This window comes from Hylobates moloch, unplaced genomic scaffold (genome assembly GCF_009828535.3).
Source record: "Hylobates moloch isolate HMO894 unplaced genomic scaffold, HMol_V3 SCAFFOLD_22, whole genome shotgun sequence".
Taxonomy (NCBI): Eukaryota; Metazoa; Chordata; class Mammalia; order Primates; family Hylobatidae; genus Hylobates; species Hylobates moloch.
The window spans coordinates 33386218-33411738 of record NW_026652297.1 but is presented as its reverse complement, the minus strand read 5'-3'; the positions used below and the strand labels follow the sequence as shown (position 1 = coordinate 33411738).

At 43.8% G+C, this 25521-nt stretch overlaps 1 protein-coding gene across 3 annotated transcripts in view; it reads right to left on the bottom strand.

Annotated features, from left to right (window-relative positions):
• Positions 1 to 25521, bottom strand: part of EXTL3 (exostosin like glycosyltransferase 3) — a 132514-nt gene that overhangs the window by 46444 nt on the left and 60549 nt on the right. For 2 of the 3 annotated variants that reach the window (XM_032143943.2, XM_058433478.1), the window contains exon 1: positions 7168 to 7425. The exons of the other annotated variant lie outside the window; for it this stretch is intronic. The gene's annotated coding sequence lies outside the window, so the exon portion shown is untranslated. Of the gene's footprint in view, positions 1 to 7167; positions 7426 to 25521 lie in introns of those variants that run through there. 3 annotated transcript variants of the gene reach the window in all.

Sequence of the window (25521 nt, the reverse complement as noted above, 5' to 3'; positions counted from 1 at the left end):
TTCATTTAGGTCAAAATGGGCCCACAAGCGGCAGAACTCCATGACAACCCAGGTACGGGTTCTACAGAGCTGTCTGCATGCTGCTGCCATTGCTGCCATCACCAGGAGCCCTTCCAATTAGGTAAAGGGAGTTCTCCACAGGAAACCATTTCAGTGAGGTCGCTGAAAGCAGTATTTCAGAGGATTGCTTTGTTTTTAAGTACTAACAACCCAAAAAAACATCATTTCCTGATTTCCTAACTACAGGCATGACAAACAGCCTGTCAAGGCAAGACAGTACCTAGTTCGTGAAGTCAGGAAGTATGTTAATAAGCACTAAAACACATTTCCCAACGCTATCACTGATTTGTGTTCTGTTTAAAAAAAAAAAAAAAAAAAGGCACTTCCTAGGGAAGCTAATTGTAGATAAAGAGTAAGCTGTAAGAACTACATGTAGACACTTCCCAAGTTACAGGAGACCAAGGCCCTATGTTTTTCACAATCCAACGACCACAGTGGTTTCTTACTGTATAACTTAGCCTGCATGAAAAAAGGGAAACAGAACATCCTCAGCAATTAAAAAGCAAAATGAAGTGTGAAAAACTGGTTGTGCCTTGGCCTACTGACTGGAGAGTGAAGATTATGATGCAACCAGAGAACCAGAGTTTGAGCCACCCTTATTACAGGGCTGTTTGAAAGGGAAAACAATTTATTCTTTGGGCTTAAGAGCAGATTTCTAAATCCCGAGGTGTTCCACAAATGCCACTAGCAGACAAATCACAAAATACAAAAGGAACTCATCAATAAGTGGTGAGCATTCCTTCCGCTGCTGAATATATAGATATTAACAAGGAAAATGAGGCCGTTGATTACCCCAAGTCATCGGTTTACTTGGCAACAAACCTGAGCCCAGAAGTCTCAACTCCCAGGATAAGTCCTCAATTTGAAAATTATGCCATTGCCTTATCTGCTTCCCTTCCCACCAGTTTGCTAATGTCCCACAAATCCAAATCGTATTGTCTTACCAGTCAGTTTAATTATGTGTAAAAATCAGATTCACCACTTAAGAATTTTTTCAAATAACAAACCGGGGCCGTGCTACATTAACTAAATCAGAATTCCTAGGTGTGGGGGCCAAAACTCCTGCAGTTTGACAAAGTTCCCAGGTGATTTTAATGCAGAGCACATGACCCTAACTCCAAAACTACTGGTCTAATGAAGAATTGATAGTAATGGAGATTCAGATTGATGGCAGCTGAATCAATGTAGACAGCTAAGGAAGACAAACAGCACTATCCCTTAGCTAATGCAGAAAGTCCAAACTATAATGCATTACACACCCTTGGAAGATGGGGAGGAGAAGGCTTTTTCATAATTGCTACTGATTTACATTTACAGTGTGCCAGGCACAGTACTCTAGATAACACACTTCACACATATTATCTCATTTCATCAGCCACATGGGAGTACTGTCATTTCCACTTCACCGATGAAGCAGTGGTGTATAATTGAGGATAGGAAACTTGTTCAAGGCAATACAGCAACCAAGTTACAAATCCAGGTCCGTATGACCTACAGCCCTGTATACTGCTTCTTGCTTATCTACCATTTGTTTACTTAGAGGATTCATTTTGTCTTAATTCACTTTACAATCATTACATATTACTTTTGTAATTAAAAATATTACCTTGTTGCAATCTTTTTAAAGAACACCTCATTACATTTCTCAATAAATAACGTGACATATCTATTTGGAAAAAAAAATAAAGTCAGATTACTGCATGACAAATCAAATCCAAAAATAAGTTCCAGATGGATTCAAGAGTTAATTATAATAAATGAACCATAACAAGAAAAGGAAAACATACATGTAATTTCATCTCAAGTACAGCCACTTTTCCAGGAATCCAAGCAAAAGTAAAATACAGAAATGTTCAACAGGTTCAACTATATAAGAATCAAAGGATTCTATGTATTCAGAAGGAAAAAAAAAGCTTAAATTTGATTAAAAACGGGGAAGCCTGCGCAATATGACAGAATTAAAAGAAGGCAATCAACAGTGGTCAACGGATATAAACAAAAAGTTACACAAAAAAGGGTTCAAGTGATAAACATGTTTATATGTTTAACCTTCCTAGCAATCAAAGAAATACATATTTCAAACAAGATACCGTGATATTTTCCACTAATAAATCAAAGAATTGTAAAATTATAATATCTGGTGCTAAGCAGGATCCAGGGTAAACATTCTCACACTTGGCTGCTGGGATTGCAAACTGGCACACCTTTCTGGAGCACAATTTGGCAGTAATAAAAACACTGAAACTGTGTCTATATTCTTTCCCTATAATTCTATCCCAGAAATTATTCTTAAAGAATCATGAGTGAGAAAAAAGATTTAACTTCCAAAATGTTCATACTAAAACATTAAAATAAAGTGATTAAAGTACAGTACAACTCTGAACTATGCTGCCTGCTACAATGTGGCAGGTACTCTTGTGTTAGTAGAAAGGTAAACTAAAAAGTAATCTGCCATTTGTAAGAAAAAAACCTTCAAAATTTTCTTATCTCTAATTCAGCAATTTCACTTTCTAGGAATATATTTTAGGTGAGCAAGATTTGTATATAAAGATGCAATCACCTCATTATTCTTTATCATGTATATAAAATATATAAATGTCCAAGACTAGGAGCAAGGTTAAACAAAGTGTGACTGTCACTGATATGACTATGATACCATTAGGAAGTTTTTCAATGGTTTTAAATAAAATGAAAACATATTCACAATATAATGTTAACCAGAAAAATACAGATTCCAAGCCATATATGCAGTATAACATGTTTAAAATGCATATGTGTATATTTCTGAATAGAAAAACAAACAGAAGCAAAAACACCAACAGAGGCACTTCTAGATTGTGAAATTATAGGTGATTTCTGCATTCTTCCTATCTTTCTCACTCTCCCTCCTAAAATGAGATGCATCATTTTCATAAGGGCTAGGTAGAGATGTAGAAACAAGGTTTTTAAATAAGGTCTTCAGATGGATTTTGTTAACTTATTCTCAGAACAGTCAACTTAGTATGCAAGTGCCTAGAGTATAAACTAATCTCTCTAACGGTTTCCGCTTCTCAAACACACATGATTTTTATTTTATGCTGTGGAGGCATACAATTGATATCGTTAGTGCCCTGGGCCTCCCTGAATGAGATAAAGAAAGTGAAGCAAGTTTGCTAAGCCATACATAAATCAGGGTTTTTTCTTTTTTTAAGAGACAGGGTCTTACTATAATGTTGCTCAAGCTGGTCTTGAACTCCTGGACTCAAGGTGATCCTCTCACCTCCGCCTCCCAAAGTGCTGGGATTACAGGTGTGAGCCACCGTGCCCAGCCTTAAATCAGCTTATGACTCGGGCATCCTCCTTCACCCTTTGTGGGTGAATTCAGCTTGAGATGCTTTACCATCCCATCATCATTACCATCTTTCTGATTCATCAGGTCCCCTAACTTCCCAATTCCTCGTTCTTGACTCATAAGCTCCTTGTCCTTTGTTAACTCATAAATTAAGGGGTTAGACCAGATGACCTCAAAGATCCTTTTAGACTCTAAGCCCTCACTGACAATTGCCTTGCTCCCAGGAAGCACAAAAACATGTTTTACTGCGGGGAAAATTTCACCACCCTATCTACTCAAGGCAGCAAGGCCATTCCCAAGACCTCCTTCTCGTTTCACCTCCAAGATTTCAAGCACAAGACTTTCCTTTAAAGACCCCCTTAATTTTCCACAGACTTCATTAATAATTTGGGGTCCCATCAACTATTTTCTCCATTCGAAGCTACTGTGCTTTTATATTTTACAGCTCTATTTCAGAAACAAAGGAAGCTGGATGCAGCGGCTCACGCCTATATCCCAGCACTTTGTGAGGCCAAGGTGGGTGGAAGTTCAAGACCAGCCTGGCCAAGTTGGTGAAACCCCATCTCTACTGAAAATACAAAATTAGCCGGGTGTGGTGGCACACACTTGTAATGCCAGCTACTTGGGAGGTTGAGGCAGGAGAATTACTTGAACCTGGGAGGCAGAAGTTTGCAGTCACCTGAGATCATGCCATTGCACTCTAGCCTGGGCGAAAAGAGCAAGACGCCATCTCAAAACAAAACAAAACAAAACAAAAAAAACAAAAAAAGAAAAAGAAAAGAAGCCATGCTGGAAAGAGTAGGTCAAAATTGCTAAAAAAACATTTAAAAGCAAGTTGGAAAAGAGGCTTGAAAGGGAAAATGGTCAAAAAAGCAAACATCCAGGACGTTAACCATTAATATTATTGACCAGTCTAAAAAGTATTGGACACAGCCAAATGAAGGAATATACCAAAGGAAAGGCATTTGTGTGAGGGGTGGCACTCTAAGTCAGGCACCCGCAAGCGGCAGCTGCCTGCTTTTGTAGATGAAGTTTCACTGGAATACAGCTTTGCTCATTCGGTTATGGATTCCGTTTGTATGGCTGCATATAGTAGGCATTCTTATATATTATGTATACGACGCTTTCACTCTCCCAACAGATTCTACAGTTCATCTTCCTATGGCTCCACTTCTAGACTTTTAATGGGTCATTTGGGTGCATGTGAGTAGTATCCTACACTGCACTTTATGGCCTAAGTGTGGGAGAGGGAAGTATGTTAGTAATGAGTCTCCACATTCCTCTTCTATTTTCAAGATCACAGGTTTTTTAAATCCTGCTTCTCTTCTCCCTAGTAACATCACCCAAGAGGTCTGAATGATTGAAAATTTAAAAGGACTGTGCAACTGGTTCAGGCAAGAAAAGAAAAGATGAAGCTTACAGGTGAGCCCACCTCTCTGTCCCTCTTGAGCTCACAAACTCTCTCTGCCTGGGCTATGCTATTTCCATGAAATCTCCAAACGTGAAAAATCCTTTCTTCCCTCTTAGTCAGCTGCCCTATCATTGAAAGTCTTCGAAATGATAGTTGCCAAAATGAAGAGGTAACAAAAATAAAATAGAAATATGTTAATAGAAGTTTTCTGAGCTAAACTTAATAACCAGCGAATGGAGTAGGCAGTTTTAGGACGTTATGAAAGGTCCTGGTTTCATATTCCTTGCCTCACTCCAGAGTAACATACAAAGGCGCTCGAACCTTTACCAAGAGTAGGTCTGATGAGACCTTCATTTTTCTCCTAACACCTGAGTCTACATGAGGGAATCCCTCCCACCCTCCTCCAGAAGACCACCAGTCTCAACTGAGACAGGGACCCCGCATCACTCCTGCAGCCCCTCATCCCCCATAACCCTCCAATCCACAGCTGGCCTAGGGCCCTGCAGAAAAGAATCGGTCTCTCTCTGACATTCTTCTGCTGGCTTCAAACCACCCTCTGGACTTGCCCTTTCTCCTAGAAATACATTTCCCGTGCTCAGCCTGGCCCCTGACTTACTTCTCTCCAAACTGTTCACTTAAAATCTTTTTACTCCGAGGTCAAAACTCTGAGGCCTAATCACTGAAAGATCCCAACTACACACCAAGTATTAACAGGGTTTTCCCCCACTAGAAAAGCGAGAAGTGGAGGGATACAGACGTACGCCTGTCAATCATTTTTTAGGTAGGTATGCCCCTCACATCTCTGGATATTAAGCACGTTTCCTGAAGTCTGAAGAGCCACAATTCTGACTCTTCCAGAAAGCACTTAGGCTAGATTCTCTCATGCTCGTGAGTTCTTATGATTCCTCCGGCTCCCCACAGGCAAACGAATGGGAAATTCCCACAGGATAAGGTATTTTTAACACATCAAATAGCAGTTTAAGAAAACGGTTTTTCTTTCATCACAAAATATTTCAAAGTCCCTCTGCTAAACAGCAAGTAGCTGAGAAGGCTTCGCTTCGCTCCAGACTCTGTGCCCCGCAGTTACTATCCCAGCACACAGGTCACAGCGATAGTCACTGTATCAGAATGCAGGACTCACTGCCGAACAAAATACAGAAAACTGCAGAGTCTGCATGGCTGCAACATACAAAGCCTTTAAAAACAAAAGAAAGCACGGGGAGCTCGGCCAGTAAAAATGAAGCTACCTAAATCGGTCAAAGAATAGGACAAAGTGACAAGAAATGCTAAAGACGACTCTTAAGTAAATCACATATGGGGGAAAAAATGGACATGTGGTGGTGTTCTGCGCTTCCTCCTCCACCAAAGGAGTCGAACCAAGAGGACTTGATCAAGCTTTTAGAGTTTTTAAAAAGGGAAGAAAAACAATCCAGGTTGCGGGGAAGGGCGGGGGTGGGGTGATGCGGGTGGCGGGGGAGGGGCAAAATCCACAAAATTTAAGTCTTCTGAGAGCCATACAGATTTTATTAATAAAAGGAGCCGAAGCTCTTGCTCAATGTGGGGAAGAGAAAGCAGCACCCATTAGCAGCCGGGCAGCCCTGGCTCGCCTCCGAGGGGCTCGGAATAGGTGCTGTCCCTCGCTGGGCTCGGAGCTCCGCCGCGCACACACGCCCCGCGCAGCCCAGTCCGGTCCAGCCCGTACAGCGCGAGGCCGGCTCTAGGGGAGCTGGGCCTGGGAGCCAGGGTCCTGCAGCACCTGGACCCTCGGACAGGAAGCGGCTCCGACTGTGGCTCCTGAAAGGAGGCGAGCCCGGCAAAAAGAGCCAGCGGGGAGGGCAGCAGGCGACTGCGTGTAGAAGCGGGGGGCAGATGTGGGAAGGTGTGCACAGGAAGGGGTGGGGGTAATCCGGCGCTACGCCTCTGCCGACAGAAGATGCTCCGGGCCAGCAGCAGGAGAAACGCCGCGGGCCACAGAGGGTGGACGGCTTCAGGGAGCAGGGGAAACTCAACAGCTGCAGCCGAGCGTCCAAAAAAAGGTGGAGGCGGGTCCCGAGCAGCCCAAACTGGGGCGAGAGAGGGCGTGTGGGGGCGGGGAGGGGGTGCCCTAACCCAGGGACCCGTTAGCCCTCCCCGCTGCCGGCCGAGGGCTTGGCGGCCTCTCCCCGGGCCCCCGAGCCACCGGGCAGGCCTACTCCGCTCGGAGGCTGCACGCCTCCCGCCGCCGGGCAGCAGCCTCCCCAGGGCACGGCGGACCCGGTCCCTCCCGCCGCGTCCCCAGCGCTCGGGGCCAGCCCCGGCAACCTCCCATGAGCCCTTCCGGGTGCGGCCCCCGCTCCTCCGGCTCACGCGCGGCCAGCAGTCCTACCGGCTTCCAGCTCAGGGACCCGCCGCTGCCGCTGCCGCTGCCTGCGCGAAAGTCGGCGTCCCAGAAGCCGCTCTGGCTGCCGGCCGCCCGCCTTCCAGGCCGCGCCTGATCCGCCGCTCCCCCTGCCGGCCGGCAGCCATTTCCGACAGGCGACTGCGGAACTTGCCGAAGGGCGCCGCGCCGGAAATGGCCGAAGCCGGCGTTCGCGAGCGGGGGCGCGGACGCGGGCGCGCGCTCGCCACTTTCCCGACCGCGTCCGAAGACCGCCGAGGCCTCCCGCAGCGCCGCGGTGACACCCGGGTCAGGGGCGCGGGGCCGGGCGCCGGGGATTGTGGGAGGCGCGGGGGGGGCGCGCCGGCCGCCTTCGGAGCCCCGCCACCCGCGTCCTGCAAAGGCCGCCGGGCCCTGTCGAGAAGACCCGACCGCGGATGGCGGGGAGGATGCTCCCGGCGGCGCGGGAACCGGGTCTGACTCCCGAGCCACCGCCGCTTCTGCAGGGGCGCCGGCCCCGGGAAAGTCAAGTCATAAATCCCTGAATCTAAAACTCCATCCTCAGAGAAAAAGGCCTCCAAGGACGGGCGCCGTGCACGGCAACTGCCCGCAGTTTTGAAGCCCTTTGACTTTTCCTAACAAAGACAAGGCCGGACGGCTTGGACGCTTAGGAAAATCCTGGGGCTTTGCAAAAACAACAGGTTAATCTAGTCGTGTGGGATGATCACCAAAACAAGACAGGAAAGAACACCGTGTCAATGCTGAAATGCCAGCCCCTGTGAGCCCCAAAGTGCACGTTTTCCACAGTCCCAAGGAACACGTGACTGTGTGTTTCCACACTTGCGAAGTCAGGACGAGACCCCTTGGATAATGGAACAGCGGATGGGGGTGGGAGCAGGCACCCTACCTGGTCACCTGCTTAACTTAGAAACCAGCTTTTAAAACCTGTAACTGCAGTATGAGCTACGATCAAATTTGTCTTAACGTATTTTTTTTAAATGTTTTTAATACCCAGAACACAGGGCTTCTACTCCAGGGTTTCCTCGCCAGGGAACCCCAAACACACAGGACCTGGAGAAGCCGGGTAGAGCTGGCTCCTGGCCCTGCGCTTGGGTGGTCGGCTGCCTTAAGAAGAACTGCACCCCAGAGATAGGCTCGCAGCTGCCGACCTTATCCACTCGCCCTTCCTGCGGGAGCCCAGGCCCAGTGCTCCAGCAAGGAGGCTGAGAAAATGCTGAAGACTGATGCCCACCGGGGACAGCTTGGGCTAAGGATAACGTTTGCAAAACAAACCTTTAAAAACCCATAGCAACCTGTTTCCTAGAGCACACTCTTCATCTCTCCACCCCCAAACTAGTCCCGACTCGGATCCTCCTTTTCCTATCCTCTTTCTCTTGCTCTCCCCTCTCCTACTCACTTTTCCTCTCCTTTCCTCTTGATTACTATAAACAAATGCTTTCCAAGTCTTACCGCCATCATATGTGTACATATGCAACCCTTACTGTTACCAATTCGTTGAAGTCAAGACAGGAGGAGGCAAAGTTTAAAAATCAGAAGCATTGCAGGAAATGAAAATGGAGTGAGTGTTGCCTGGGTATCATAATTTTTTTTTTTAACAGTTCCTCTACTTGGCTCTCCTCCAAAGTACGCGGCCTCAGCAGGCAGGGGCTTGGCAATGTGGGAGGAGACACCACAGAAGACAGGAGAGAACTACCAGGCCTTGGTTCATCTCCACACTGGCGAGAGAGGACGTGCAGGTACCTGCTACCTGTTGGACTCAGTCTTTTACGTTGGAGTAACTTAACACATTGCTGCCCTTAACTTTGACTTACTTGCTGGCCAGGCACAGTGACTCATGCCTATAATCCCAGCATTTTGGGAGGCCAAGGCAGGTGGATCACGAGGTCAGCAGTTCGAGACCAGCCTGGCCAACATGGCAAAACCTTGTCTCTACCAAAAATACAAAAATTAGCTGGGCGTGGTGGCGCGTGCCTATAATCCCAGCTACTCGGGAGGCTGAGGCAGGAGAATCACTTGAACCCGGGAGGCAGAGGTTGCAGGGAGCCTAGATCGCGCCACTGCACTCCAGCCTGGGCAACAGAGCAAGTCTCCATCTAGGGAACAACAACAACAAAAAAGATTATGAAGCTTTAGGAAGAACAGGGATATTCACCTGCTGCTGAGCCCCCATCCGCTTTGATCTTGTGAGCCTGCACTCTGCTGCTCCCCTCTCTCAGTCTCCTCTAGCTCCTGTTCCTTCTCCTACCTTGTGTTCTCTGCCAACGATATGGGGCTACTTTCTTTTTTCTTCCTCACACTCTCTTCTTGCTAATTTCAACCAATTTCGCTGCATCATCTCCACCTGCAAGCTGGTCCTTTACAGCAGAGCTTGGGGCCCTGCTGCCCAGTAGCACTCTGGACACCCTCACATCATCATCATCATCCTATTTTTATTTATTTTTTGGAGACAGGGTCTTGCTCTGTCGCCCACACTGGAGTGTAGTAGTGCGATCACGGCTCACTGCAGCCCCAATGTCCCTGGGCTCAGGTGTTCCTCCCGCCTCAGCCTCTGGAATAACTGGGACCATAGATGCCTGCCACTGTGCCTAATTTTTGTTTTTTGTTTTTGTTTTGAGATGGAGTCTCACTCTTTTTGCCCAGGCTGGAGTGTAGTGGCATGATCTCGACTCTCTGCAAACTCTGCCTCCTGGGTTCAAGTGATTCTCCTGCTCCACCCTCCCGAGTAACTGGGATTACAGGCATGCACTACCGTGCCCAGCTAATTTTTGCATTTTTAGTAGAGACAGGGTTTCACCATGTTGGCCAGGCTGGTCTCGAACTCCTGACCTCAAGTGATCTGCCCACCTCGGCCTCCCAAAGTGCTGGGATTACAGGCATGAGCCACCACGCCCGGCCTAATTTTTGTTTTGTTTTTTTGTAGAGATGGGGTTTCAACCATGTTGACCAGGCTGGTCTCAAATTCCTGAGCTTAAGCAATCAGCCTGTCTTGGCCTCCCAGAGTGCTAGGATACAGGCGTGAGCCACCACATGGGGCCTTCACACCCTATTAATATATACTTTATGATACTTAATTGCCAGGCAATAAGCTAAACCCTTTTATTCACTGTCTCACTTTAATCCTTACGGGGAGGTATCAGCTGCCAGATAGGGAGCTAAGACTTCAAGAAGCTAAGTAAGGTGTCCAACACCACACAGCATGGAGCAAAGGACACGGGACTCCAAATCTTCCTAACTCGTGAGCTCATCTGGCTATCTCACCAGGACCTTAAATTTAATATATCCCAAACTGAACTCATCTTTATCCCTTCCCACTTTGCACTCCTCAAATGTCCTTGTTTAAAATAGTTACCTTTATCTTTCCTAACCCAGAAACAAAACCTGGCATCATCTTCGACTTCTCTTTACCTTCACATTCAATCAGTTTCCAAGACTTAAAGGCCTTACTTGTAGGATCTCTACCATTGATCCTCTACAGTTTCACACCTACATCCCATTCTCATTCCCAAATCCCCATAACTCCTCTCCTGGTCCATCCCTTAACACTGAAATCCTGGCTTGGCAAATATGGTCACATTCACAGCAGCTGTCCTCAAGAAGGAAGCCAAGGCAACAGTATGCACAATGAAGTGAGTCTTCACTAATCTCTCCATATTTTGACATTTTACGGCACTTATTATCTCTACTTTGTATTTTGAAACTGAATCCAAAATAGTTTTGCATTGTTGTTTAATAGTCATGTATGTAGATTTTTTTGTTTTGTTTTTGGAGACAGAGTCTGGCTCTGTCACCCAGGCTGGAGTGCAGTGGCGTGATTTTGGCTCACTGCAACCTCTGCCTTCTGGGTTCAAGCAGTTCTCGTGTGTTAGCCTCCTGAGTAGCTGGGAATACAAGCATACACCACCATGCCCGGCTAATTTATTTGTAGTAGAGATGGGGTTTCACCATGTTGCCCAGGCTGATCTTGAACTCCTGAGCTCAGGCAATCTGCCCACCTCAGCCTCCCAAAGCGCTGGGATTACAGGCATCAGCCACTGCACCCAGCCCCGCCAAGTGTGTAGATATCTATCCACTCCAGAAATTAGGAAAAGCAGGATGCATTGAACCTTTGGTACGCAGCAGCAGGAGCCTGTGGGTCTTCTGTCTGGAGCACAATCACAAGGACCGAGCATCAGCAGCATCCACTGTCATTTCAGCTCCAAATTGTAAACTCCCAAAAGAGAGACATCATTGGCCCAGCTTGGGTCACGTGTCCACCCCTTTAATCAATCAGCTTTGGCCAAGCAGCAGGTCATCCTGGTCCAAACATCACAGTTGGGGGCCTCACCTGTAAATAGAGCTTGTTCCCAAAAAAGAGGGAGGCACACACCATTCATTTGTTTGTTCATTCGTTCAATCAGCAAATAGTTGAGCATCTATAGAAATATATGCAACGTTCTATTATGTACGCAAAATGTATAAAACATGGCCCTGCCCTCACACCATGAAAGTTACCACATAAAAAGAAGTCACCAGATAAAAAAGCATAACAGTATTCATAAGTACTCATGAGTGACCATCAATTCAGTTATACATGATGGAAGATAATTCACTATACCTAGTATAAGCCACTGGCGGTAAAAGTAGTTAGCAGCAATGTGTACGTGATCAACAAAAGCTCACAGCAGCACCATTTACACAAAAACAAAAGTACCCAGATGTCGATCAGAGGTAGACCAGATAAACAAAATATAAAATATAACACCACACAATGGTTCACACCTGTAATCCCAGCACTTCGGGAGACTGAGGCAGGCAGATCACTTGAGGTCAGGAGTTTGAGACCAGCCTGATCAACATGGTGAAACCCCGTCTCTACTAAAAATACAAAAATTAGCCAGGCACGTGCCTGTAATCCCAGCTACTCAGGAGGCCAAGGCAAGAGAATCGCTTGAACCTAGGAGGCCAAGGTTGCAGTGAGCCGAGATCACACCACTGGCACTCCAGCCTGGGTAAAACAGCGAGACTCCATCTCAAAAAAAAAAAAAGTGTATATGTATAGTGAATGCATGCACAGAATACTTTACAGCAATAAGAATGAGTGTTCTACAAATATACACAATATTGCTGACTCTCCCAATGTTAAACAAAAGCATCCAGACACACAAAAATGTGTACAGTATATGATTCCATTGATAGAAAGATTAAAAACAGGCAAAATTAATTCACCTTTATGGAGTCTTAAGTAAGGGGAACAAAAGGGGCCATCTGGGCAGTGATAATGCTGTTTCTTGAGCTGGGTGCTGGGTTCACAGGTGTGTTCAGTGTGTCACGCTTACACTTCTCATACATCTTTTCTATGTGTATGTCATCCTTCAATAAAAAGTTTTTTAAAAATAAATAATTGGGCTTGCGTGGTAGGCTTACACCTGTAATCCCAGCACTTTGGGAGGCCGATGTGGGAGGAGCACTTGAGTCCAGGAGTTTGACCAGCCTGGGCAACATAGGAAGACCCTGTCTCTACAAAAAATTTTTAAAAGCCTGGCATGGTGGCACACTTAGGCGGGTAAGGTGGGAGGATCACTTGAGCCAGGAGGTCGAAGCTGCAGTGAGCCGTGATCACACCACTGCACTCCAGCCTGAGTGACAAAGCGAGACCATGTCTTAAAAAAATAAAAATAAATAATTGGCACTCAAAGAAAGACACCTTTAATCTCCCTTGAACATCAGCACCATGATTATCCTGGAGTTGCCAATTATTCCCATACTCCCCACCTCCTCCCCACCACCACCACCATTATGCCCCCTTCTTAGAGACATAAGACACTGGAACCTTTGGAAGGAGCCACTATATTTACCGCATGACCTCCTCTCCTCTGGTCCCAGCCTACTGGACTTCTCACCTGGAATTGTGGGAACTGAGTCACATGACAGAGAGAGTGCTTGATCTATTAATTTACACAGATTTGGGAGAAAGAATTTCTGGGCATGTGCACAGTGATAAGCCCAGAAAGCTGGTCTGCAGAAAATAGAAGCAAATAGAGTCAGCATAGAGAGGGAAACAAACAAACCCACCAGAGATGGAGAAGCCTCAGAGGCTGTTGACATTGACCTCTGGTACCCACATGTCCCAGGTGACACTGGGTGTCCACGTGATTGCTTACGTAGCCTTACTATTTAAAAAATCTTCATAATCCCAGCACTTTAGAAGGCCGAGGCAGGTGTATCACGAGGTCAGGAGTTCAAGACCAGCCTGGCCAACATGGTGAAACCCCATCTCTACTAAAAATACAAAAATTAGCCGGGCCTGCTGGTGGGTGCCTGTAATCCCAGCTACTCAGGAGGCTAAGGCAGAGAATCACTTGAACCCAGGAGGCGGGGGTTGCAGTGAGCCGAGATGCCGCCACTGCACTGCAGCCTGAGTGACGAGCGAAACTCCGTCTTTAAAAAAAAAAAAAAAAAAATCCTCATTTACTTAAACTAACATGAATACGTTTCTGTCTCCAGCCACCAAACATGACCCTGCATGTTCTTCCCTGGAAGAAAGTAAGTAGTTATTTTGTTTGTTTGTTTATGTGGAGACAGAGTCTCACTCTGTCGCCCAGGCTGAAGTGCAGTGGTGTGATCTCAGCTCAGTTTTGGCAACCTCTGCCTCCTGGGTTCAAGAAATTCTGCTTCAGCCCCCCGAGTAGCTGGATTACAGGCATGTGCCACCACGCCCAGCTAATTTTTTGTATTTTTAGTAGAGATGGGGTTTCGCCAGGTTGCCCAGTCTGGTCTCGAACTCCGGAGCTCAGGCAACTCGCCCGCTTTGGCCTACCAAAGTGCTGGGATTACAGGCGTGAGCCACTGCGCCCAGCCCCTAAGTAGTTATTTCAGAGCCAGACTCTTAAACACTTTGCATGTGTCATCCCATGTGCTCCTTTAATGACCCTAAACAATAAGGACCATTATTATTCTTTTGTCACAAATAAGAAAAATGAAGCCCAGGGAGGTTAACTAATTTGCCTAAATCACCAGCCTAGTAAGTGGTGGTGCCAGGTTTTGGACCCTGACAGTCTAACTCCAGAGTCTGAAACTTTACCAGCTGTGCTCCGCTGTGGTGCAAGAGAAATGCTGACCATGGCAATGTGAATTGTCTCCTGCATTAGTAGATTTAACAAAGGCATTTGATTTGTTAAATGAGTTCAAATATAGAAATGATACAAAAGATCGGCTGTCTAGAGAAGCTGGTGCACACATTTCTTTCACAAGGGAATTATCATTTGAGGTATACAAGCCAGAGAAATGTAAACTGCATAGAGTGTGACAAATATGCCAAACAAGTCTGTGTTCTCTTACCAATGAATTATTTTACAGATTTCAGCAAATGCTCTCTTGGGGGCCCCCACTGATTGCTTATTTTTCCCCATGTGTTTAATATCCAGAAGGGGATTTGAGTCCCACAGAAAGAGAAACTGGTGATAACAGTTACTTCAAGTCTCAGAGAGGGAGGTGCCTGAGTCATTTTCCATGTTAATGGCTGCCAGCTCCACAATCCACTCAGCAAGCCTTCTAGATCAATCCCAAACAAGCCATTGGTGACCCCCAGCAATCTTCAAAGGGAATTATCAGTGATAAGTCAGATAAGAACTTAGTCTATTTGTAAGGCCTTGATTTTAAAAGAAAGTGCTGACAGCCACTATTCAAGATCTTTTCTATATATAAATGACTGAGCAATTTTGCGGCTTATAATTAGAACAATGCATGACAATTTCTAGATTGAGGTTCCAAGGTTACTCTTCTCTTTGGTCTATCAGTGCCAAAAAGCCAAAAGGTCATCTTCTAAGGCTCCAGGGATAGCACTCATTACCCTGATAAATGGCTCACTCTGGAAGTCCTGGCTTTGATGTTACCTTTTAAAAGTGGCTGGTTTTTGCCTGGCCAAAGGTGGGGCCATTTGGGTGGCTCACAGATAATTTGTGGGAAGAACACTGAGTTAATATCAGTTTCAAGACAAAACACATTTTATTGTTAAAAAAGTATTTGTTAACTCATTACCTCATGTCATAGTATTCTCTGCCTTGCCATGTGGCTGTAAAAAAAAATAAACATTCAAGTTTCACATTAGAAAGCTTAGCCTGATTCAAATCTGTTATCTGTGGCTGGGCACTGTGGCTTATGTCTATAATCCCAGCACTTTTGGGAGGCAGAGGTGGGGGGATCACCTGAAGTCAGAAGTTTGAGACCAGACTGGCCAACATGGCAAAAACCCACCTCTACTGAAAATACAAAAATTATCCTGGTGTGGTGGCAGGCGCCTGTAATCCCAGCTACTTAGGAGCCTGAGGCAGGAGAATTGCTTGAACCCGGGAGGCAGAGGTTGCTGTGAGCCAAGATTATGCCATTGCACTCCAGCCTGGGCGACAGAGCAAGAAAAAAAAAAAAAAAAAAAAAAAAAAAAAATCTGTTATCTGCGTAAGACACCTAACCTGTAATGACCAATTAAGACTCAAATTAGCTAGCACCAACAGCGGGTATCAAAATGCCATCAAAATTTTCTAAGCTTGCACCTACAAATGTTCCCTAAGGCAAGCATAAAGGCATCTAACATTTACCCTAAATTATGCCAGTGAGTAGCAAAAATGTGCTCAGTTAGACGCAACATGTCACAACATGGTCTGACTGTTGGAAGAACTTAGTGCAGTGAGAGCTATACCCAGAGGAAAGAAGTAAAATTAGGCAGAGTGTTGATGGCTAAGTTCCAGTGTCACATTTATATACAGCTCAATGACTCTAGAATTGTCCTCACACCAAAAAAAAGTTATTCATAGATTCAAAAAATCAACTGCTCACTACTTTCATTTAAAAATGCCTTGTGTGAACAAGGCGTTCCAACTGAAAACTGGCAAAATTTATAGAGGTTCTTAAAGAACATCAATTAGCTTCTTAGTCAACCAATTTGGCTGTAAAATCAAAACTGAAAGTGCAATTTCCAAAACTAATTATGCTAAATACTTTTAAATATATATAACTTGATAATAACATTTGGACTTTATGTATGGAAAGAAACAGTAGTTTCCACCAAAGGAATTTTCAAAAGAAAAATATATATGTTTTAAACCAATTTATGAAGATCTGCAATAAGATTTTATTGAAGAGAAAGTTTTCCCCTATTTTCCTAAATATTACTCAAAATTAATTCTCAACCCAAAAGGTGACAGCATGACTTCTAGTAGGGTCCAAGTCAATCCCAGAACACAATAATAATTGATCCCTTCCCCAGCCCAAGCCTTCAGCCTTGCAAACACTATGCCATAGATCAAAAGTGGAAACAAATGAAAATGTGACCATATTTCTACAAATCCATCAATTTGGAGGGCAAAAAACTAACAATCCAAAGCCCATCTCTAATGGATAGTGTTAGATATTTCACCCTCATGTCAAAAGAAACATGTATAATTACATCATCTAGGTTACTAAGAAAAGCATATCTTTAAAGTGAAGAGGTAATTATTTAGAAAAAGGATACTTGACATAAATGATGCGAATACTCAAAAAATATGTTAAGTATCTGTGAAATGTATTAACTATGAAAGCTCTTTAAAAGCTCATGCTGAGCCTTGTATTACTTTTATGTACATTTAACCAGGCTTCAATAATGCTCTATTTATCTTTATTTCATTAATTAAATAATAAACATTTAAATTTTTTTTTTATTTTTTGAGATGGAGTTTCGTTGTTGTCCCCCAGGCTGGAGTGCAACAGTGTGATCTCGGCTCACCACAATTTCTGCCTCCCGGGTTCAAGCGATTCTCCTGCCTCAGCCTCCCAAGTAGCTGGGATTACAGGCATGCGCCACCATGCCTGGCTATTTGTATTTTTAGTAGAGATGGGGTTTCTCCATGTTGGTCAGGCTGGTCTGGAACTCCTGACCTCAGGTGATCCACCCACCTCAGCCTCCCTAAGTGCTGGGATTACAGGCGTGAGCCACCACGCCTGGCCAACATCTAAATATTAGTAGGAACACAATAGCAAAAAAAAAAAAAAAAAAAAAAAAAACCACAAAAACTGATACATTAAATATTTACCAACTCTGTGGCTTCCTTCCAGCTCATGAGCATAATTTTATAAAATTGCTATCTCTATGTGTCAACCATTTCAAGTCCTTCTTTTTCACTTACTTTGAATGAACTATTATGTTTCTACACGACCCTCACAGTCATCTTGAAAGTTACTGGAGCATCCTATGGTCTAGCTCAGTGATTCCTGAATAACAATTTATTGACCAAGCTAGGATGAAGTTTTCATCAGTCCACAGTTAAATGGGAAAAGCACAGACAAGTTGTGAGTTTTTAACAAAGTTGAATGATTCAACTGAAAGGATTAGACTTTATTCTGAGATTATGTTCTTCTCCCTTTTTTATGTTAAAATGTGTGTTTATGAAATGACCGTGGTGGTGGTCAATGGCAGCTTTTTCTGTATCTTTCTCACTCAACAAAACACTGAAATATACTAATTTTGGTATCCCCTACCGAGTTATTTTGTATTTTACTGGCCTATTAAATCTAAAAGTCTGGTAACTATAATACCAGTCTAGCCTGTCTAACAACACATATATATTAAGGCATACACTTCCCCCCAACTTCACCCCCACAATACAGAATGTTTTTGGGGACTCCCATGGCAGCCAGCCTCTGAAAGGGCCCCCAGTGATCCCTGCCCCCTGGTATTCACACTGTTATGAAGTCTCCACCCACACCCTAACTAGGATCCATCTGTGTGGCCAATGGAACACAGCAAAAGTGATAGTATGTCACTCCCAGGATTAAACGACATGAGGCATTTCAGCTTCCATCTTGGTTGCTTTCTGCTTCTTAGATCACTCTGGGAGAAACTCACTGCCATGTTGTGACAACACTATGGAGAGGCCCAGGTGAGGGACTGAGGCTTCCTGCCAACAGCCACATGAATAAGATTGGGAACAGATCCTCCAGCCCCAGTCAAGCCTTCAGATGACTGCAGTCTCATGAAAGCCCTGTGCCAAAACCACCCAGCTTGATGAAATAATCTGTACAACAAACCCCCGTGACACAAGTTTACTACAACAAACCTGCACATGTACCCCTGAATTTAAAAGTTAAAACAAAACCACCACCACCAACAACAACAAAAAAACACCCAGCTAAGCCACTTCTGAATTCCTAACCTACAGAAACTATGAAATAATGAATATTTGTATTTTCAAAATTAGTGGGGTGTGGTGCCATGTGCTTATAATCCCAGCTACTCAAGAGGCTGAGGCATGAGAATCACTTGAACCTGAGAGGCAGAGGTTGCAGTGAGCCAAGATTGTACCACTGCAATCCAGCCTGGGCAGCAGAGCGAGACTCTCTCAAAAAAAAAAAAAAAAAAAAGAGAGAAGAAAAAGAAAAATTAAAATTAATGTGTAGAATATTTTTTAAATTAAAATTAAATAAATAAATATTTGTACTTTCAACCATCAAGTTTGAGGTAATTTGTTATCAACCAATAGATAATAAATATAACCCTTTTATCCTATTTCAGCCACAAAATGAACATCCCTGTAGCCCCCCAGGGATGCAATGTGGTGCAATGCAGAAACTGTATTTATGGCTGAGTTGGAAGAGAGATCAGATCAGCAAAGACTGTGATCTCCTTTACCCTGGCTTTAGTTTACATACTCTGACTTTTATCTTCTCTGTTGCTTTTTCTACTTTTCTTGTATTGACCAGGGTACTCAGTAAACTGAATAATCCATCTCTAGCAAGGGAATCAATCCTGCAAGTTTATATGCTTAGAAGAATTACTTTATGTAAATATGGTGTTTTATGAAATTTTAGAAAACTGTTAAATGTCTATTGACAGAATCCCTAACCCCAGCTGAACAAATCTTTGCTAGACTCATCCGTAGCTCAAAAGAGGAGCAGGTCTTATATTTCACTAAGAAAATAGAAGACAACAGATATGAACTCTTTGAAATGCCTTCCTTCCACCTTTATAAGTATTGAGGTGAAAACTATTATTTTAGTAGATGCTAGAGTTCTTAGGGATGGAAAATGCCTTATTTAGGAAACTACTTTGAAATGACATTTGAAGTACGGAAGAAGAGAGAATGACTTAGAATAAAACTCTGAAGCAAAGAGACAGCTAGACAGATCTATATTTTTTAAAATCCAAAAACATGGGGACTGGAGGAGAGGAAATGGAGGTGGATAAGAAGAGATGGGGCTCAAATAACAGTGTGGGAGGCTGGAGCTGCGGGAGAGAGTTCCCAGTGATAGGGGAGCTGGAGAATGTTTAAAATAGAGATATCTATTGTTGGAATTTTAAGTTATTTGTGTTGCTAAGGATATAAAATCCCCTAAGCCTTCAGTAATATCTGTCACATGCACAAATGCCTTATGTGAGTGATTTGGGGGAGAATTAAGAAAAAAGATTGCGAGGGGCTGAGCTCCACAACTGGGTCAGCAAAGAACCAAGAAATGAGAACAGCCACAGAAGTTCAGTTACAAGTAAGATAAAGAATTTAATGGAAGCAGAATCTCAAAGCCAAAGAAACCATAAGAAGGAGAGCTTCCAGGAATTCACAGAAATCTTGGATTGAGTTTCCCAATGGATACAGAATGGGGACTTAAGCCAATGTTACTTAAATCTCAGAAAAGAATGTTGCCTTAAGCTGACAGCTGAGTACATATTCACTGATTCTTCTTTCATCTCTTCCGGCCCTTGACAAAGAGATGTCCTTAACTCCTTTCTGAAACTAGGTGCTCCATTTTTGAATGTGATCTAATATCCTTCAACTCTTGCTTGATCAGTTATTCTCTTTGCTACATACATGGTCAATATCCTCCTTACTATAGGGTTTTACCCCCATTCTGCTTATAAATAGGCTCAGTCTCAGGCCTGGGGAAAATAAAAGAATAACTCAGCTCAAGCTACCATCATCTTACAACACGGGCACTGAACCCAGAAAGATTTAGATTCGAATCCTTGTTCCACTATGTATTAATAGTAGAAAACCCTGGGCATATTACATAACCTTTCTATACTCTCTCCACTACAATTTCCTCATCAGAACATGGGGATAATAATGGTACCTACCCATAGGAGTAGTGTAAGGATTATCCCAGATAATGCATGCAAATTGTTAGTTCAGGGCCTGGTATACAGTAAGCCTTCACTAACATCAACTGCTGTCATCATCATCATTTGCCCAAATTCTTGAGTCATCTCAGGCTGGGCGCGGTGGCTCATGCTTGTAATCCCAGGACTTTAGGAGGCCAAGGTGGATGGATCACCTGAAGTCAGGAGTTCAAGACCAGCCCAGCCAACATGGTGAAACCCCGTCTCTACTAAAAATACAAAAAAAATTAGCCAGGTGTGGTGGCAGGCACCTGTAATCCCAGCTACTTGGGAGGCTGAGACAGGAGAGTTGCTTGAACCTCGCAGGCGGAGGTTGCAGTGAGCCAAGATCGCGCCACTGCACTCCAGCCTGGATGACAAAAGCGAAACTCCATCTCGAAAAAAAAACAAAGTCATCTCTTCTCTACTGTCATTCACTCTTTAATCCCTGGGGGGGCTGGCTGCTGTCAATCTATTGAAACTGCTCTCGTTAAGATAACCAGTGATCACTTCTAATATGAGGTTATAGAAAAAAACAAATGAAAACACAAAATGAAAAAAAGAACGAGCAACTTCCTAATTCATTATCCCACTTAATCTTTCAGGCCTTTGGAACTCTTCTTTAGAACTTAACAGACCTAGTCACTCACCTTCTTGAAATGGTCCAGTCTTTGCTTTGCATGGTATTGCCTTTCCCCATCCTTTCTCTTTTCTTTCACTGAGTCTTAATTCTCCACCATCCCTTAAATGCTTGTGTGCCTGGGTCTCCACTCTTAGCCATCTTTTTATCACTAGGTGAACACTTCTAAGACTTCGGCAACCAAATCTCTATCTTTAGCCCAGATGTTCCTTCTGAGCTCTTGAGTCAAACTGTCCACTAAATTTATTGTCTAAGGTTTTCACAAACTCAGTCATCCAAACCAAATTTATACAGACTGTTAACTAAATCATTATTTTCTCTCCCTTCCCCAATTCTTTCCCTTCCCTAGTAATCATTTTCTTTTTTTTCCTTTTTGAGATGGAGTCTCGTTCTGTTGCCCAGGCTGGAGTGCAGTGGTGTGCTCACTGCAACCTCCACCTCCTGGGTTCAAGCGATTCTCCTGCCTCAGCCTCCCAAGTAGCTGGGATTACAGGCGCATGCCGCCACACCTGGCTAATTTTTGTATTTTAACTAGAGGCGAGGTTTCACTGTCTTGGCCAGGCTGGTCACGAGCTCTTGACCTCAAGTGATCCATCTACCTCGGCCTCCCAAAGTGCTGGGATTACAGGCGTGAGCCACCGCGCCCAGCCCCTAGTAATCATTTTCTCAAGTTTCCAGCTTGGACTGGAATGTCATTGTTATAGTCTAGCCAGGAGTCCAAGCTGGGAACATGAGTTGTTATCCTTGTATCTCCCTCACCCAGCATGTCCAACTGGCTATCAGGGCCTGACAGTCCCACCTCAGAGTCTCATGGCTTCCCTAAGTCCTGCTCCATCCTACATGACCCCAGTGTATTTCGGAGTGGGCTTTAGAGTCACATGGGCCTGGGTTCAAATATTAACTATGCCATAAACCTACTAATGACTATTTTTGGTCAAGTGACTTAACCTCTCTGACTTCAGCTTTTTGTGATAATTAAATGAGATATCATATGTAAAATAGCTGGCACACAGTAAGCACTCAACAAACATTCCGCTGCATCCCCTTCCTTTGGGTCTCCATCGCTACCTGGTGGAATGCAATATCTACCTACTTGGTCTATCTTGTCCTTTCTCCTCCTAATTGCCCTAATTTTTCTAAAATAAATAAATAAATAAATCTGGTACTATCATCGCTGGCTTTAAAACCTTCAACGTTTTCTTTTTCCTATGGAATGAAGTCCCAATTCCTTAAAATAAGTTGTAAGTTCCAGCTGCCTTTCTGGTCCCTGTTCCTCAAGCCCATTTACTCCAAAACATTGGCTTTTTGCCAGCCACTTCATGTACATACGGGCTTAATCTCCACACATGCAGAGCCCTTTGGCTAATTCCCTTCCCCACACCAAGTTCTGTCCAATTGGCAAGAACCTCAAGGCCCACTTCAAAAACTATTATATAAAGGGTGATACCTATTCTTAAGTGGTTCAATTTTTTTCTTTTTTTCTTTTTTTTGAGAGAGAGAGAGGGTATTGTTATGTTGCTCAGGCTGGTCTTGAACTCCTGGGCTCAAGTGATCCACCCCCATGTCAGCCTCCCAAGATGCTGGGATTACAAGTGTGAGCCTCTGCACCTGGCCTGGTTCAATTTTTTAAAACTATTTTTTACATATACGCAAACATAGGCCAGGCACCATGGCTCACGCCTGTAATCCCAGCACTTTGGAAGGCCAAGGCGAGCGGATCACTTGAGGTCAGGAGTTAGAGACCAACCTGAAAAACATGGTGAAACCCCATCTCTACTAGAGATACAAACATTAACTGGGCATGGTGGCAGTCACCTGTAATCCCAGCTACTCAAGAGGCTGAGGCAAGAGAACTGCTTGAACCCGGGAGGCAGAGGTTGTAGGTGAGGGGAGATGGTGCCACTGCACTCCAGCTTGGGTGACAAGACTCTGTCTCAAGAAAAAAATAAAAATAAATAAATAAATAAATAAAATATGTATATATATACACACACACACATACATAATATACATATATACACACACACAAAGGAAGAGAAAGAGAAAGTGCTAAAACGTGGATGTGGCAAAACACCAAAAATTGGTGAATCTGGGTAAAAATAATTTCAAATGTACAAAAAACTTGCAAAATGCTATATAATTCTGGCAACATTTCTGTAAATTTGAAAATATTTCAAAAGAAAAAAGAAAGGACGGGCAGGGTGGTTTGTGCCTGTAATCCCAGCCCTTTGGGAAGCGGAGGCAGGAGGATCGCTTGAGCCCAGGAGCTCAAGATTACAGTGAGTTATGATCCTGCCACTTCACTCCAGCCTGGACAACAGGGCCAAACAACTAGCCTATGTTTTAAAAATGTCAGTGTCGTCAAAAAAAGCAAGGGCAGAAGAAGGAAAGGAGGAAGAGAGAGAAGGGGAGGGGGAAAAGAAAGGAAAAGGGAGACAGGAAGAAAGAAGGGGAAGCTGAAGAAACGTTCAAGATTAGAGAAGCAAACATGAGAGCTAAATGCGATGTGTGATCCTGGATTGGATGTTAAATTGGCATTTAAAAAACTGCTATAAAATACATTACTTGGCTGGGCACGATGGCTCACGCCTGTAATCCCAGCACTTTGGGAGGCCGAGGTGGGTGAATCATGATGTCAGGAGTTCGAGACCAGCCTGGCCAACATGGTGAAACCCCATCTCTACTTAAAATATAAAAATTAGCTGGGCGTGGTGGCATGTGCCTATAGTCCCAGCTACTCAGGAGGCTGAGGCAGGAGAATCGCTTGAACCCAGGAGGCAGAGGTTGCAGTGAGCTGTGATTGTGGCACTGCACTCCAGCCTAGGGGACAGAGCAAGACTCCATCTCAAAAAACAACAACAACAACAACAACAACAACATTATTGGAACAAGTGGTGAAATTTGCAAATTGACTATTATATAATAGCATTATAACAATGCTAAATGTTTTGAATTTAAAAGTTATTCTGTACTTATGTAAGAGAATGGCCTTGTGCTTTAAAAAATTCATGCTAAAATATTTAAGGGCAAAGGATCATGATATGTGCAACTTTAAAATGTTTCAGATAAATAGTCTGTGTTCATATATGTGTCTACAGAGAGAAAAAATATAGCAAAATGTTAACAATTGATAAATCTGTATTAAGATTTACCACTTTTACAACTTTTCTGCATGTTTGAAATTTTTTCAAAATTAACTTTTTTAAAAAATATTTTTTCTGAGGCAGGGTCTCACTCTGTTGCCCAGGCTGCAGTGCAGTGCCAAAATCACAGCTCACTGCAGCCTCAAATTCCTCGGTTCAAGTGACCCTCTCACCCCAGCCTCCCGAGTAGCTTGGGACTACAGCCATGTACCACCATACCCAGCAACATTTTTTATTTTCTATAGAAACAGGTCTTGCTGTGTTGCCCAAGCTGGTCTCCAACTCCTATCCTCAAGCAATCCTCCCACCTCAGCCTCCCAAAGTACTGGGATTACAAGGGTGAGCCATCATGCATCGTGCCCAGTGAAAATAAAAAAATATTTTTACAGAGCCACCTCAGATAGAAATAATGCCTTCTGAAAACCAAAAAGCACTAATGACAGATAGTACAACCACTATGAAGAAGAGTTTTGAGGTTCCTCAAAAAACTAAAAATAGAACTACCATATGATCCACCAATCCCACTGCTGGGTATATACTCAAAAGAAAGAAAATCAGTATATCAAAAAGATAGCTGCACTCTCATGTTTACTGAGGCACTATTCACAATAACCAAGATTTGGAAGCAACCTAAGTGTTCATCAGTAGACAAATGCGTAAGGAAAATGTGGTGCGTATACACAAGGGAGGACTATTCAGCCATATAAAAATGAGACCCTGTCACCTGCAGCAACATGGATAGAAACAGAGGTCATTATGTTAAGTGAAATTAGCCAGGCACAAAAAGACAAACTTCACGTTCTCACGTATTTGTGGGAGCTAAGAATTAAAACAACTGAATTCATGGAGATAGAGAGTAGAACAACAATGGTTACCTGAGGCTGGAAAGGGCAGTGGTGGGGGAAAGGGGGGATGGTTAATGGGCACAAAAATATAGTTAGAAACAACGAATAAGATCTAGTATTTGATAGCACAACAGGGTGACTATAGACAGCAATAAATTTTTTTTTTTCAGACAGAGTCTCGCACTGTGGCCCAGGCTGGAGTGCAGTGGGGCGATCTCAGCTCACTGTAAGCTCCGCCTCCCGGGTTCTCACCATTCTCCTGCCTCAGCCTCCCAAGTAGCTGGGACTATAGGCACCCGCCACCACACCTAATTTTTTGTATTTTTAGTAGAGACGGGGTTTCACCGTGTTAGCCAGGATGGTCTCGATCTCCTGACCTTGTGATCCACCTGCCTCAGCCTCCCAAAGTGCTGGGATTACAGGCATGAGCTACTGCACCTGGCCGACAGCAATAATTTATTGTACATTTTAAAATAACTAAAAGAGTATAAATTGGATTGTTTGAAACATAAAGGATAAATGTTTGAGGTGACAGATATCCCCCCAAAAAATCAATGAAAGAAATTGCAGACACAAATAAATGGAAAGATGTCCTTTGTTCATTGAATGGAA